The sequence below is a fragment of the Oncorhynchus kisutch genome, unplaced genomic scaffold (genome assembly GCF_002021735.2).
Source record: "Oncorhynchus kisutch isolate 150728-3 unplaced genomic scaffold, Okis_V2 Okis02a-Okis13b_hom, whole genome shotgun sequence".
In the NCBI taxonomy this organism is placed as follows: Eukaryota; Metazoa; Chordata; class Actinopteri; order Salmoniformes; family Salmonidae; genus Oncorhynchus; species Oncorhynchus kisutch.
Window position 1 is genome coordinate 1,359,948 of NW_022261979.1, and position 15,695 is coordinate 1,375,642.

A 15,695-nucleotide genomic window follows, 5' to 3' on the forward strand; every position below is an offset into this window, starting at 1 on the left:
CAGGCAGGTCCGAGATACTGTTGTGAAGAAGTTTAAAGCTGGATTTGGATACAAAAATATTTCCCAAGCTTTAAACATCCCAAGGAGCACTGTGCAAGCGATACTATTGAAATGGAAGGAGTATCAGACCACTGCAAATTGACCAAGACCTGGCCGTCCCTCTAAACTTTCAGCTCATACAAGGAGAAGACTGATCAGAGATGCAGCCAAGAGGCCCATGATCACTCTGGATGAACTGCAGAGATCTACAGCTGAGGTGGGAGACTCTGTCCATAGGACAACAATCAGTCGTATATTGCACAAATCTGGCCTTTATGGAAGAGTGGCAAGAAGAAAGCCATTTCTTAAAGATATCCATAAAAAGTGTTGTTTAAAGTTTGCCACAAGCCACCTGGGAGACACACCAAACATGTGGAAGAAGGTGCTCTGGTCAGATGAAACCAAAATTGAACTTTTTGGCAACAATGCAAAACGTTATGTTTGGCGTAAAAGCCACACAGCTCATCACCCTGAACACATCATCCCCACTGTCAAAAATGGTGGTGGCAGCATCATGGTTTGGGCCTGCTTTTCTTCAGCAGGGACAGGGAAGATGGTTAAAATTGATGGGAAGATGGATGGAGCCAAATACAGGACCATTCTGGAAGAAAACCTGATGGAGTCTGCAAAAGACCTGAGACTGGGACGGAGATTTGTCTTCCAACAAGACAATGATCCAAAACATAAAGCAAAATCTACAATGGAATGGTTCAAAAATAAACATATCCAGGTGTTAGAATGGCCAAGTCAAAATCCAGACCTGAATCCAATCGAGAATCTGTGGAAAGAACTGAAAACTGCTGTTCACAAATGCGCTCCATCCAACCTCACTGAGCTCGAGCTGTTTTGCAAGGAGGAATGGGAAAAAATGTCAGTCTCTCGATGTGCAAAACTGATAGAGACATACCCCAAGCGACTTATAGCTGTAATCGCAGCAAAAGGTGGCGCTACAAAGTATTAACTTAAGGGGGCTGAATAATTTTGCACGCCCAATTTTTCAGTTTTTGATTTGTTAAAAAAGTTTGAAATATCCAATAAATGTCGTTTCACTTCATGATTGTGTCCCACTTGTTGTTGATTTGTCACAAAAAATACAGTTTTATATCTTTATGTTTGAAGCCTGAAATGTTGCAAAAGGTCGCAAAGTTCAAGGGGGCCGAATACTTTCGCAAGGCACTGTATATCTGTTTATTATACCTGTTGATATAGGGCTCATATGTGAAACTATTCTAACTGAACATTTTCTTTCACAGTGACACTGACTCCGAATGGGAGCCCCCAGTGCCAAGGTGTCCATCCCCCACTGAAGCTGGTTCACCCAGCTCCTGCCACAAGTGGTGTTCATCTGCCCAAATTTATTTCTGCAGGCATGGATGTGCCTCAGGGCCAAAAGGGCACAGCATGGAGGCTTCGCTGTGTTCTTTGCAAAATGATGTTCCCCATCACCTGCACCACATGCTTGGTGACCCTCTGCTTTACTTCAGAAAGAGACTGCTATGGCACCTGGCATCAGCAGCACAATATTGTGTAGAGGACTGAGGTTCTTGAAAGTGTTATTTTGTAAATGTATATATTTTTTTCTTCATGTTTTTTCTCCATGTTTTGGGGGGGTGTGTTAGAATACCATTTTGGTATTTTGTATATAGTTACTCCATTCAAAATGTATAACTTCACCAATTTGGCCACTTGGGTACATTTAGGCTACTTGTGTGGGACACCTGGGTGACTTCATGATAAATGTCACGTAGCACACTCATTTTGGAAGTTATCATTCAGACGAAGAGTCATATTACAGTTGTAGAAACATATCAAACTAAGTATAGAATCAATCTTTAGGATGTTTTTATCATAAATCTTCAATAATGTTTAACTGGAGAATTCCTTTGTCTGTAGAATTGCAGTGGAACGCATGTCATTCTCACATGAGCACGCGTGATCAGCTCATGGCACTCTGCCAGAGCCCTGACTCATTCAGCTCTCATTCCCCCCTCCTTCACAGTAGAAGCATCAAACAAGGTTCTAAAGACTGTTGACATCTAGTGGAAGCCTTAGGAAGTGCAACATGACCCCATAGACACTGTATATTCGATAGTCAATGAGTTGAAAAACTACAAACCTCAGATTTCCCACTTCCTGGTTGGATTCTTTCTCAGGTTTTTGCCTGCCATATGAGTTCTGTTATACTCACAGACATCATTCAAACAGTTTTAGAAACTTCAGAGTGTTTTCTATCCAAATCTATTAATTATATGCATATTCTAGCTTTTATGGCTGAGTAGCAGGCAGTTTACTCTGGGCACCTTTTTATCCAAGCTACTCAATACTGCCCCCCAGTCCCAAAGAAGTTAACAAAAAATAATGTATGTCATATAAAATATATTCACCCCACCCAGTATTGTAATCAACATTGTTGTAGTCCTTGGCTCAGACAGTGTAGTACTGTGGGCTCAATAGCATCTCATTAGTGTGCAAGATCTTGAGAATCACCTGTACATGTGATGGAAGAGTGCACTGCACATGTGATGGGAAAATGCACTGCACATGCAGAGGGTTGCAATTCCATTTAATTAGTTTAACCACAAGACCTAGAACTGCCTTATGTGTGTCCCACAAAAAAAACGTTCACTGTTATAAGCTAACTTTTTTGATGAATTCAAGCAAAATTCCCAAAATTCCAGGGCTTAACTTTCCATGGAACATTTTCTGAAAATGTATGGAAATTTACCGGAAAGTTTCCGACCCTTTGCAACCCTAGATGTCATGCATGTTTTCTTCTAAAGACAGGTGTAGGAGAGGCAGACAAAAACAGTAATACACTGTTATTGACTTGGTTGCAAAACTGGTTGAATGATGGTTATCTGACAGATGGCAGCAATTTCCTGCTATCTCTAACATTTAATGTGAATGTTTCGTAATTCTAAAACACACCTGTGTGTGGAGATTAGAGGTCGACCGATTATTTGGAATGTCCGATTAATTTGGGCCGATTTCAAGTTTTCATAACAATCGGTAATCTGCATTTTTGGACACCGATCATGGCCAATTACATTGCACTCCACGAGGAGACTGTGTGGTAGGCTGACTACCTGTTATGCAAGTTCAGCAAGGAGCCAAGGTAAGGTGCTAGCTAGCATTAAACATATTTTATAAAAAACAATCACTCTTAACATAATCACTAGTTAATTACACATGGTTGATGATATTACTAGTTTATCTAGCTTGTCCTGCGCTGCATATAATCATATAATCGATGCGGTGCCTGTTAATTTATCATTGAATCATAGCCTACTTCGCCAAACGGGTGATTTAACTTGTTATGGCTGCAATCCCACTAACAGTAAAAAAAACACGCCCTGTTAAGAACTCTTTTTATTTATTTAAATATTATTTATATATATTGACTTTCAATGTTTTTTTTCATCAACAACCGCTAAATAGCATAGCGCTACATTCAATAAATATTACTAAAAGTAATTATATTCATGAAATCACAAGTGCAATATAGGCAAACACAGCTTAGCCTTTTGTTAATCCACCTGTTGTGTCAGATTTTGAAATTATGCTTTACAGCGAAAGTTAACAAGCCCATTCGCGAAAAAAGCACTGTCGTTGCACCAATGTGTACCTAACCATAAACATCAACGCCTTTCTTAAAATCAATACACAAGTATATATTTTTAAACCTGCATATTTAGTTAATATTGCCTGCTAACATCAATTTCTTTTAACTAGGGAAATTGTGTCACATCTCTTGCGTTCTGTGCAACACAGTCAGGGTATATGCAGCAGTTTGGTCCGCCTGGCTCGTTGCGAACTGTGAAGACTATTTCTTCCTAACAAAGTGTGTCAATCAATCATTCAATGTGTCAATCACTCTCGAGTCATCTGGGACCCACGAGCTAAGCCCAAGGGACTACTAGGGGGGCACTTGAACATTCATAGTGTCATTCCAAAAAGTGATCAAATTCAACATCTACTCACAGACTCCAACCTTGACTTTCTCTGCCTCTCAGAGACATGGATCCATAAACACTCTCCATATGCTGCTTTGGTTGTGCCTGGCTACAATGTTTTCAGGAGAGACAGGATTGAGGGAAGAGGAGAGGGTATGATGATTTACATGAAAAAACATATCCGATGTAAACAAATTGAGTGGTCATGTGATAATGAACTAGAATGTATCGGCCTGAACGTTACACTGTCTCCCCAAATGTCTTTTACCCTCATTGGAATGTATAGGCCACCTTCCACCAAAAGTGTGTTTTTTGATCAGTTTAATACCATGCTTAGGGAATGTGATTTTGGGAAAGAGGTCATCTTAATGGGAGATTTTAACATTAATTATGAAGACAAGTGTTGTAGGAAAACCCTCAAACGGATCACTAATACCTTTGACCTTACACAGCTAGTTAAAGGGCCAACCAGGGTGACTTGTTGCTCTAAAACACAGATTGATTTGGTGTTCAGTAATAAACCAGAGAGAGTGACTAAATCATTCAATATGGTTACTGGGCTGTCTGATCATAATCTGACACTTATAGCCAGAAAGCTGTCTAAGAGCAGGTTGAACCTCTCTACTGTTAGAAAGCCGGATCAACTCAGAATACCTAAGAGTGAATTAAATAATTTTGAAAAAGCAATTAAGGGAATAAACTGGAATGATCTCTTGTCCTATACAGACGTGGAAGCTGATAGTCAGGTTTTTCTATCCACAATCCAGACTACAATAAATGGCTTCCTAAAGAAAATCAAATCCAAACCTGGCCAAAAGAGCACTCTTCCTTGGCTAAATGGAGAAATCTGGAAATTGATGAAAGAACGAGATTATACTCTAAAAATAGCCCTAAAATCTAAATTAGAGCATGACAGACGTAGGTTTACCATGTTGAGAAATAAGGTGATGAAAGAAATCAGACAGGCCAAGGCAAACTTTTTTATTAACATAATTGGTGAAGCAAAGGGAAATTCTAAATTGATATGGGAGAATCTAAAAAAGTTAACAGGGAAAGACCATAGTAACACTGCAAAAAGACTAGAAATCATGGTGAATAACAATCTAACACAGGATGCAGTCGAAATAGCAATAGCCTTCAATTCCTACTTTATTGACTCTGTCAGGGTACTGACACAGAACCCCTCCACTGGTTTCTTGGGCTCAGTGCTAGTGAATGACACTCAACCTGTCTTCATCATAAGGGAGGTTTCTGAGTCAAAGGTGAACAAGGTGATTAGCTCACTAAAGAACTCTAAAGCCAAAGATGTGTTTGGGATGGACTCTACCTTTCTTAAAAACTACAAAGAGTCACTCATTGGCCCCATTACTAAGGTCACCAACACATCTATTGGTCTCGGTGTGTTTCCAAGGGTATGGAAGTCGGCCATAATAACGGCCATCTTTAAATCAGGCCACCCTGCTAACGTGAGTAACTACAGGCCCATTAGTATACTACCTGTGGTGTCAAAGGTTGTTGAAAAGTGTGTAGCAGAACAACTGATTGCCCACCTCAACAACAGCCCCTTCACATTACACTCCATGCAGTTTGGCTTCAGAGCGAAACACTCCACAGAAACGGCCAACTGCTTTCTTCTGGAAAATGTGAAGTCCAAGATGGACAAAGGGTGTGCTGTTGGGGCTGTGTTTCTGGACCTAAGGAAGGCTTTTGATACTGTTAACCATGAGATTCTCATCACAAAATTGTCCAAGTTCAACTTTTCCCCTGATGCCTTGAGATGGATGAAATCATACCTTGAAAGCAGAACTCAGTGTGTCAGAGTGAGCAATGAGCTGTCGCCCACTCGTAGCTATGATGTGGGCGTGCCCCAAGGGTCAATACTGGGGCCCCTCCTGTTCAGCCTGTACATTAATGATCTGCCTTCTGTCTGTACTGGGTCTGAAGTTCAAATGTATGCAGATGATACAGTGATATATGTGCATGCAAAGAGCAAACAACAAGCTGCAGAAGAACTCACTACTGTAATGATCCAGGTTACAAAGTGGCTCAGTGACTCGTGTTTGCATCTCAATGTGAAAAAAACTGTTTGCATGTTCTTCACAAAGAGGGCAACAGATGCTACTGAGCCAGATGTCTATGTGTCAGGGGAGAAGCTCCAGGTGGTATCCGATTTTAAGTACCTTGGCATCATACTTGATTCCAACCTCTCTTTTAAAAAGCATGTGAAAAAGGTAATTCAAATAACCAAATTCAACCTAGCTAATTTCCGATTTATACGAAATTGTTTGACTACAGAGGTAGCAAAACTGTACTTCAAATCTATGATACTCCCCCACTTAACATACTGCTTGACTAGTTGGGCCCAAGCTTGCTGTACAACATTAAAACCTATTCAGTCTGTCTACAAACAGGCTCTCAAAGTGCTTGATAGGAAGCCCAATAGCCATCATCATTGTCACATCCTTAGAAAGCATGAGCTCTTGAGTTGGGAAAATCTTGTGCAATACACCAACGCATGTCTTGTATTCAAGATCCTTAATGGCCTGGCTCCCCCTCCACTCAATATTTTTGTTAAACAGAAAACCCAGACATATGGCAGCAGATCCACAAGGTCTGCCATGAGAGGTGACTGTATAGTTCCCCTAAGGAAAAGCACCTTTAGTAAATCTGCATTCTCTGTGAGAGCTTCCCATGTCTGGAATACACTGCCATCAGACACACATAACTGCACCACATATCACACTTTCACAAAATGCTTGAAGACATGGCTAAAGGTCAATCAGATTTGTGAACATTGTCCCTAGCTGTGTGTTGCCGCTCTCCATGTTGTCTGTTGTCTGTAGCTTGTGAGGTGTGGAAACACTTTGTTGCTTTTATGAATTTTGACTTGCTGCTTTTTGTTCTATGCTGCTCTGTCTGTATGCTACGTCTTGCTTGTCCTATGTTGCTCTGTCTGTATGCTATGTCTTGCTTGTCCTATGTTGCTATGTCTTGCTTGTTCTATGTTGCTATTGTCTATATTGTAATTGTTTTTAATAACCTGCCCTGGGACTGCGGTTGAAAATTAGCCGGCTGGCTAAAACCGGCACTTTTACTGAAACGTTGATTAATGTCCCTGTAAAAATAAAAAATTAACTCAAACTCAAAGACAGCCAACTTTGCCAAACGGGGGATAGTAGTTAACTACTAGGGAAGTAGTTAACAAAAGCGCATTTACGAAAAAAGCATAAGTGTTGCACGAATGTACCTAACGATAAACATCAATGCCTTTCTTAAAATCAGTACACAGAAGTATATATTTTTAAACCTACATATTTATTTAAAAGAAATTCATGTTAGCAGGCAATATTAAACTAGGGAAATTGTGTCACTTCTCTTGCCGATCATTGCACGCAGAGTCAGGGTATATGCAACAGTTTGGGCCGCCTGGCTCATTGCAAACTAATTTGCCAGAATTTTATGTATTTATGACATAACATTGAAGGTTGTGCAATGTAACAGTAATATTTAGACTTATGGATGCCACCTGTTAAGATAAAATACAGAATATATAGTATTTCACTGAAAGAATAAACGTTTTATTTTCAAAATGATAGTTTCCGGATTTGACCATATTAATGACCTAAGGCTTGTATTTCTGTGTGTTATTATGTTATAATTAAGTCTATGATTTGATATTTGACAGAGCAGTCTGACTGAGCCGTGGTAGGCAGCAGCAGGCTCTTAAGCATTCATTCAAACAGCACTTTTGTGCGTTTGCCAGCAGCTCTTCGCAATGCTTCGAGTACAGGAGGGGACTGAGCACACACCCCTGCGGGGCCCCCGTGTTGAGGATCAGCGCGTCGGATGTGTTGTTACCTACCCTTACCTCCTGGGGGCAATGTATCCTCCAAACACCAGCTTCTCTGGCATTATCACTTTTATACAAAGGGTTACCAACATATTCAAATCATGATTGACATATTTTAATTAAAATTTTAATTTTGAATAATTTATTCATACTATTTCATCCACCACAAGATATAGTCCCGACACAAATCTAGGGTTGCTACCCAGCCGGCGTTGTTCGTTGTATCGGTTCGGTTGCCAGAGACGCAACCCAGTCGTTCAGTTTTTTGTTCCGTATCTATGAACACGACCCAGTCTTTCGATCTAAATGTTCTATTGCCATACTAGCTAGCAACGTTCACATCCCTTGCTTGCTAGCTAGCCAACTACGGCTAACTTTCAGTCACATCGAACAGTGCAGCCAGAAAACAACAAAGTAGCTGTATTTGCATTTGTTTACGCAGTTTTCTAGTGACATTTGGATACATCCGTAACAATGAGCTAATAAGCCTCGATTTCACCTGGCATAGGAAATGTGCTCTCTCGTCAGGACATTGTTGTTCAGAGGAGCTAGCCAACAACACAGCTAACACAATCACTTCAAACTGAAGCTGTAAAAACTACATACGTTTTGTTTGACCTGCTTTCAATTGACATTTCTTTGTATATATCCATAAAAATTAGGCCAGCTGATTCATGATTTCGACTGGCTGAGAAACGCGGCCTGCCTGTCTGTCCCCTCCCGACACGTTCATTACTATGAGACTGGAGATCGAATTTAAATATTGAAACAATGTTGCCAAAGTCGGAGAGACAGACCCCAAGGTTTATACAAATCTCTGCTTTTGAAAACAAAATGTTAGTCTAAAATAAACTTGAGATACTGTCTAGATGCTTTTTATAGTGGTGATCAAGTTTATAAATTGCCTGGCTGGGCTGATGAGACAGTGGATTTCACAGGAAAATGGAACAGATCAAAGAGGCATTTTAACGTTATAGATTTAGCCGGTGGTAACTTGTGAAATACACACCGGCTGGAATGCGGTTTTAAGGCTGGAATGCGGTTTAAACCAATCAGCATTCAGAATTAGACCCACCCATTGTATAATCATAAAGAACAATGCAAACAACAAAGTGGATGTGCGTTTCATGAAGGTTACCATGGAGTGTGACAGTGATCTTTTGGCCTCCATACCATTTGGGTTTATAGCGGACTTAAAACAAAAAAAGATCATTATGAATATTCTAAATAACAAGGTCACAAGATGTAGCGCAGTCAAACTCAAGTCAATTATTAATTAATTGATTAAGTACAGTTTTGCATTTATTTATTCGTGATGAGGGTTCCCAGATAGGAGCCTAGTGTTAACACACAACGCCTCTCCCCACTGCACTCTCAACCTGTCCATGGCCATGCAATCGCCTTCATTTTGTTCAAACCCCCGAGCTGACAAGGGACAAATCTGTTGTTCTGCCCCTGAACAGGCAGTTAACCCACTGTTCCTAGGCTGTCATTGAAAATAAGAATTGGTTCTTAACTGACTTGCCTAGTAAAATAAAGTGTCCATACTTACATTTCTTAGCATTATTAACACGTGTATAAGATGTACTTTTGTTTTGATGTAATTGTATTGCCTATTTCGAGTATTGTTACGTTGGTTGTTGTGACTATACACAAGTTGTAGTTAAGCCTCGAGCTGTTTTCACATTTTCCATTTGCCTCTCCCCATGATCTTTGTCTGTCTATATGCTGCCATCTGCTGGTACAGTTCAGACACCACCACAGAACACATTTATTGCTGTCACACTGAGGACATGGTGATGAATATCGAGTTTCTAATTGGAGAGAATAGTAACTAATCAATGATTGAAAACTACATCAACAACTGTCTGATTTAGCAAAGATGCATTAGGTCAGGACTCTGGTCCTTATTGGACACGCCCAGCGGTGGAAAAAGTACTCTTGAGTAAATGTAAAGATACCTTAATAGAAAATGACTCAAGTAAAAGTAAAAATCACCCAGTAAAATACTACTTGAGTAAAAGTCTTAAAAATGATTTGGTTTTAAATATACTGAAGTACCAGTAACAAATGTAATTGCTATAATATACTTAAGTATCAAATGTAAAAGTATAAATAATAAAAAATTCACTATATTAAGCAAACCAGACGGCACAATTATCATTTTTTATACATTTACGGAGAGCCAGGGGCACACTCAGACATAATTTACAAACGAAGCATGTGTGTTTAGTGTGAATTGGTCTGTTCCTGTCCTGCTAAGCATTCAAAAGTACTTTGGGGTGTCATGGAAAATGTATGGAGTAAAAAGTATATTATTTTCTCTAGGAATATAGTGAAGTAAAAGTAAAAGTTGTCAAAAGTATAAATAGTAAAGTACAGATACCCCAAACAACTACTTAAGTAGTACTTTTACTTAAGTACTTTAGACCACTGGACATGCCCCAGCAGGTTCAGACAGTGGTTACCTGAACACACACTGTTCTGTTTGACCAAAAGGCACACTCTACTGTATCTGTTTGAGCAAGGGTGCGACTACAGTTTAGTCCATTAATAATCCACAGCTAACCTGCATTATGCACTCCTTTAGAAGTGAGACTCCACCTGCTGTCATAGCACTTACGAAAAAATATTGCAGTCAGAGTGCAGTATAACTGTCCAAAATAACACAGCTGACTGCAGTTACTGCACTTTTACTGCAGTTTCAAACTGCAATCTGCATTCTACTGTCTAGGTCTCTCTTCAGTCGTTGGCTTTAGATTGTTCCTGCTCGGGTCCGCTGAAATACAGCACCCTATGCAAAACATTACCATTTACTTCACTATATTCCTAGAGAAAATAATATACTTTTTACTCCATACATTTTCCATGACACCCCAAAGTACTTGCAGGTTCCTTATAGACCATGCAACAACAATAAGACATAATAAAAGGTTAAGAATACGAACATAAATTACATGGCTCAATAGAACAGAAAACATTTTATAGCAGCATAAGTATAATTCAAGAAGGCACAATATTCTAGACTAATATTTACATTTTTGTTGGAGAAGGTGGGGATGGGGGGCAGTGTATAAACTGAGCAGTATGACAAGAGTCTGGTAGCAGCAGTTGTGATGTGTGTGCATCATGAATGTATATCTGTGTATGTTTGTGTGGGTGTGTGCATGAGTGAGTGCATGTGTGCTAACTGGAGGAGAATCAGAGCAGGTGGTCAGTCCAGTTCAATTGTTCAGCAGTCTGATGGCTTGTAGATAGGAACTGTCTCTGAGCCTGTTGGTATGAGACCTCATGCCAGATGTTAAGGGAGGGAGAGAACAGCTTGTGGCTGGGGTGTGTGGGGTCCTGGATGATGCTGCATGACTTCCTTTGTTTTGTGTAGATGTACTGGATGGGTGAGAGCACGGTCCCATGATGTACTGGGCATCTTCACCACCCGCTGGAGGGCCTTGCGGTCGTAGACAGATCAATTCCCGTACCAGGCCGGGATGCAAACGGTCAGGACATTCTTGATGGTGCAGGGCTAGTATTTGGAGAGGACCCGGGGCGGCATTCTGTTGTGCCCTCTTGACAACAGGGGTGGTGGTGTTGGTCCATGACACGTCCTTCGTGAAGTGGAGGCCGAGGAACTTAAAACTAGTGTTGGGTGGTCCTTTGCCTGGGGTGATGTAAGTTTAACAATCAGTCTTCCAGATAGATGACACAGACACAGGAACCTTGGTATAAAACTCTTTAGCAATAAAATGCAATTGCAGACAGAGTTTCATATACAGAATACCTCAGTAGTCTATAGTAAAGATCGTAAAGATCAATAATATAGAGACTGATACGCTCCCTATGATTCCCCTGCGTTACCATGTCCAGTGGAACCGTGGTCTCCCTGACCACCCCTGACCCTAATGCCGGCTATCTAGGGAGTGCATGGGAAAGGGAGAATCTATCGGCACAAGCCGGAACACCTAATTTAATAGCGAGTCCGCGATCCATAAAGTTCCCAGCTGCACCTGAATCGACTAGCGCCCTATGCTGGGAAGAGGGGAAAAATTTAAGAAAAAAAATCAAGACAATCATATGACCAACAGGGGGTTCTGGGTGAGTTTGGTGCTGACTCACCTGGGGTGATCGAGAAATGTTCCGCCTGCCATCTCGACTCCCAGACGGATCCCTCCAGCACCGATCGGCCATGTGTCCTCTCCGACCACAGCTGGTGCAGGGAGAGCCTTCTCCTCCGGTACCCCTCGGCACGGCCCCTCCCAACTCCATCGGAACGGGAGTGGAGGTGCTGGGTGGTGGAACACACAGGACCCTCTCCGAACGCCCGCGGGCAGCCAGCAGATTGTCCAGTCGGATGGACATGTCAATCAGCTCATCCAGGGAAAGAGCGGTGTCCCGACACGCTAGCTCCCTGCGGACGTCCTCCCGGAGACTACACCTGTAGTGGTCGATAAGGGCCCTGTCGTTCCACCCACATCCTGCTGCCAAGGTCCGGAACTCCAACGCATAGTCCTGGGTGCTCCTCTTCTCCTGCCTGAGATGGAATAGTCGTTCTCCCACCGCTCGGCCCTCTGGAGGGTGGTCAAACATGGTGGGAAAACTCTGGGTAGTGCTCCTTCGCTGAGTCTGGGCCATTCCAGACTGCGTTAGCCCACTCCAGAGCACGACCCGTGAGGCAGGAGATGAGGACACTCACCCTCTCCGCTCCCGAGGGAGTGGGTCTGACGGTGGCCAGGTACAGTTCCAGCTGGAGTAAGAACCCCTGGCACCCCGCCACCGCTCCATCATAAACCCTCGGGAGGGTAAGACGGAGAGCGCTGGAGCCGGGGGATGGGGAGTCCTGAGCTGGGGGAGCCGATGGTGGAGAGAGGAGACCACTTCTCTCCCATCGGTCCATTCTCTCCCATCACCTGATTCATAGCCGTTCCGATCCGATAGAGAACGGTGGTATGGTGTAGGACACGTTCCTACATCGATGGGAGAGGGTTGGCCGCTGCTCCTGCTGACTCCATTCGTTCTTGGTGCGGGATTCTGTAAGGTCCTGGGTGTCGTGAGGGTGAAATCAGGCGCAGGAAAGCAGAGTTCAATAAAGTGCTTTTTTAATGCACACACGGTGAACTACGGTCACCCCACTTACGGGTGCTCAAACCAAATGCCCCAGACACAGGGAAACGAAAACAGTCTAGCACTAAATACACGAACATGTACATCTAATGCAAACACCAGGGTTACAATAATCAATCCTGCACAAAGAACCAGGCGGGCCGGCTGACTAATAAAGCCTCACTAATTATAACCAACTCAAAACAGGTGTACTCAATAAACACATAAGGAGGGGGAGAAAAGAATCAGTGGCAGGTAGTAGGCCGGCGACGACGAGCGCTGAGCGCCACCCGAACGGGAAGGGGAGCCACCTTCGGTCGGAGTCGTGACAGGCATTTTACCTGTCAGGTCAACCACTGTTTCCTGGGGGGAATTTGAATTGTGAAATGTGACTTTACAAACTACAAACCATTCTTGAATGTGAAATGTTATAAAACAGCTTTAAAAAGATGAACCAACTCTTGTTTCCTATAATCAGTACTAAGCACTGCCAAATAGATGTCCGAGAATTTAATTTAAATTTAGAAGCAATAGGGCCAAAATGTTTATTTCTTTAGAGTCTAAGACAATGGGTGGGGGTTTTAAGGTGGTGATAATATGGATCATTTAGCTATTTGTTTTAGACTTTTAGGACCCATTTAGGTATCCCCAAATAAATGATAAAATATTGATTTTCGCTGCTAAAGCCCATAGAAATTAATTGAATAATACATTCATAAATGGCAAAAAGGACAGTCCAAAAATAAATGATAAGAACCAAGGTTTTGAAGTGTCTGTCCTAAAACTAGGAGATATTAAAAATCTCAGAAAATAAATACATGCACAGATTGAACCGCTTTTCTGTGTAGGCACAAAACGACCTTCATACTGTACTTCCATTTGTTTTATAAACCGGTACCGGTTACCTTTAGATGAGTCCCGTGACACTTGTGGTGTTATAGAGCAAAATGGAGAACACCATCGTGTTCGTGAGAATCTCAACCTTTCCACAGTGGGGTCCCAATAGTTTGTAGCCCAAACAGTTTGGACTCTACCAAACAGAAGTTGGCACATAGATGGTAGCGACTTCAGATGAGTCTCCTGCCACTTGTGTGGGTCGTAGAGGAAAACGAGTCTCGTCTCTCAATAGAGTGGTGATAATACCTTTGTGAGAAGATCGTTGTTTGGCATGTCTCATGGTCTGACAAACACAGCTCCAGCTCTGCCACTTCTCACCGCAGATGCAGAAGTGCTACATTGGCAGAAGCGATGGATTGAAATGCATCCAATGCAAAAAATATATCTAGCTTAAACTGACGGATTTGGATGTTTTTTATTATTATGTTACCTAGATGGATACACCGGTGCATCAATCGACACTAGGGGGATATTATACGGCCAAGTACCAAGAGATGATGAGTATCAACATCTTAGAAATTCTTACTGTCATCATTATAAGTGATATATTCCCATGCTGGGCTCCCATGGGACGCAGCGGTCTAAGGCACTGCATCTCATTGTAAGAGGCATCACTACAGTCCCTGGTTCGATTCCAGGCTGTATCACATTCGGCCGTGATTGGGAGTCCCATAGAGCGGCGCACAATGGGCCCAGCGTTGGCCGGGTTTGGCCGGTGTAGGCCGTGATTGGGAGTCCCATAGAGCAGCGCACAATGGGCCCAGCGTTGGCCGGGTTTGGCCGGTGTAGGCCTGTGATTGGGAGTCCCATAGAGCGGCGCACAATGGGCCCAGCGTTGGCCGGGTTTGGCCGGTGTAGGCCGTGATTGGGAGTCCCATAGAGCGGCGCACAATGGGCCCAGCGTTGGCCGGGTTTGGCCGGTGTAGGCCGTGATTGGGAGTCCCATAGAGCGGCGCACAATGGGCCAGCGTTGGCCGGTTTGGCCGGTGTAGGCCGTGATTGGGAGTCCCATAGAGCAGCGCACAATGGGCCCAGCGTTGGCCAGGTTTGGCCGGTGTAGGCCGTGATTGTAAATAAAATGTTGTTCTTAACTGACTTTCCTAGTTAAATAAAGGTTAAATAAAAAAGTACAACTACAATGGTCAAATGTCACTATTTTGACATATTCTAATGCATTACTCCCAGAGCAGTATCATGTGTTACAATTGCACATGTTCTATTTAGTTAGTTGTGTACTTAGCCACATCTTGAGATCTGTGTGAAAACCTGTGAGAGGCTCCAGCGACGGTCTCCATCCTGCCCTGTCTCTCTTCGAAAGCCAAGTTAATAAACAGAACACTGACCATTTCGAATCCCACCGTACCTTCTCCGCTGTGCAATCTGGTTTCTGAGCTGGTCACGGGTGCACCTCAGCCACGCTCAAGGTACTAAACGATATCATAACCGCCATCGATAAAAGATTGTAGTGTGCAGCCGTCTTCATTGACCTGGCCAAGGCTTTCGACTCTGTCAATCACCGTATTCTTATCGGCAAACTCAACAGACTTGGTTTCTCAAATGACTGCCTTGCCTGGTTCACTAATTACTTCTCTGGCAGAGTTCAGTGTGTCAAATTGTAGGGCCTGTTGTCAGGACCTCTGGCAGTCACTATGGGAGTACCACAGGATTCAATTCTCGGGCCGACTCTTTTCTCTGTATAAATCAACGATGTCGCTCTTGCTGCGGGTGACTCCCTGATCCACCTGTATGCAGAAGACACCATTCTGTATACACATGGCCCTTCTTTGGACACTGTTAACAAACCTCCAAACAAGCTTCAATGCCATACAACACTCCTTCCGTGGACCCCAACTGCTCTG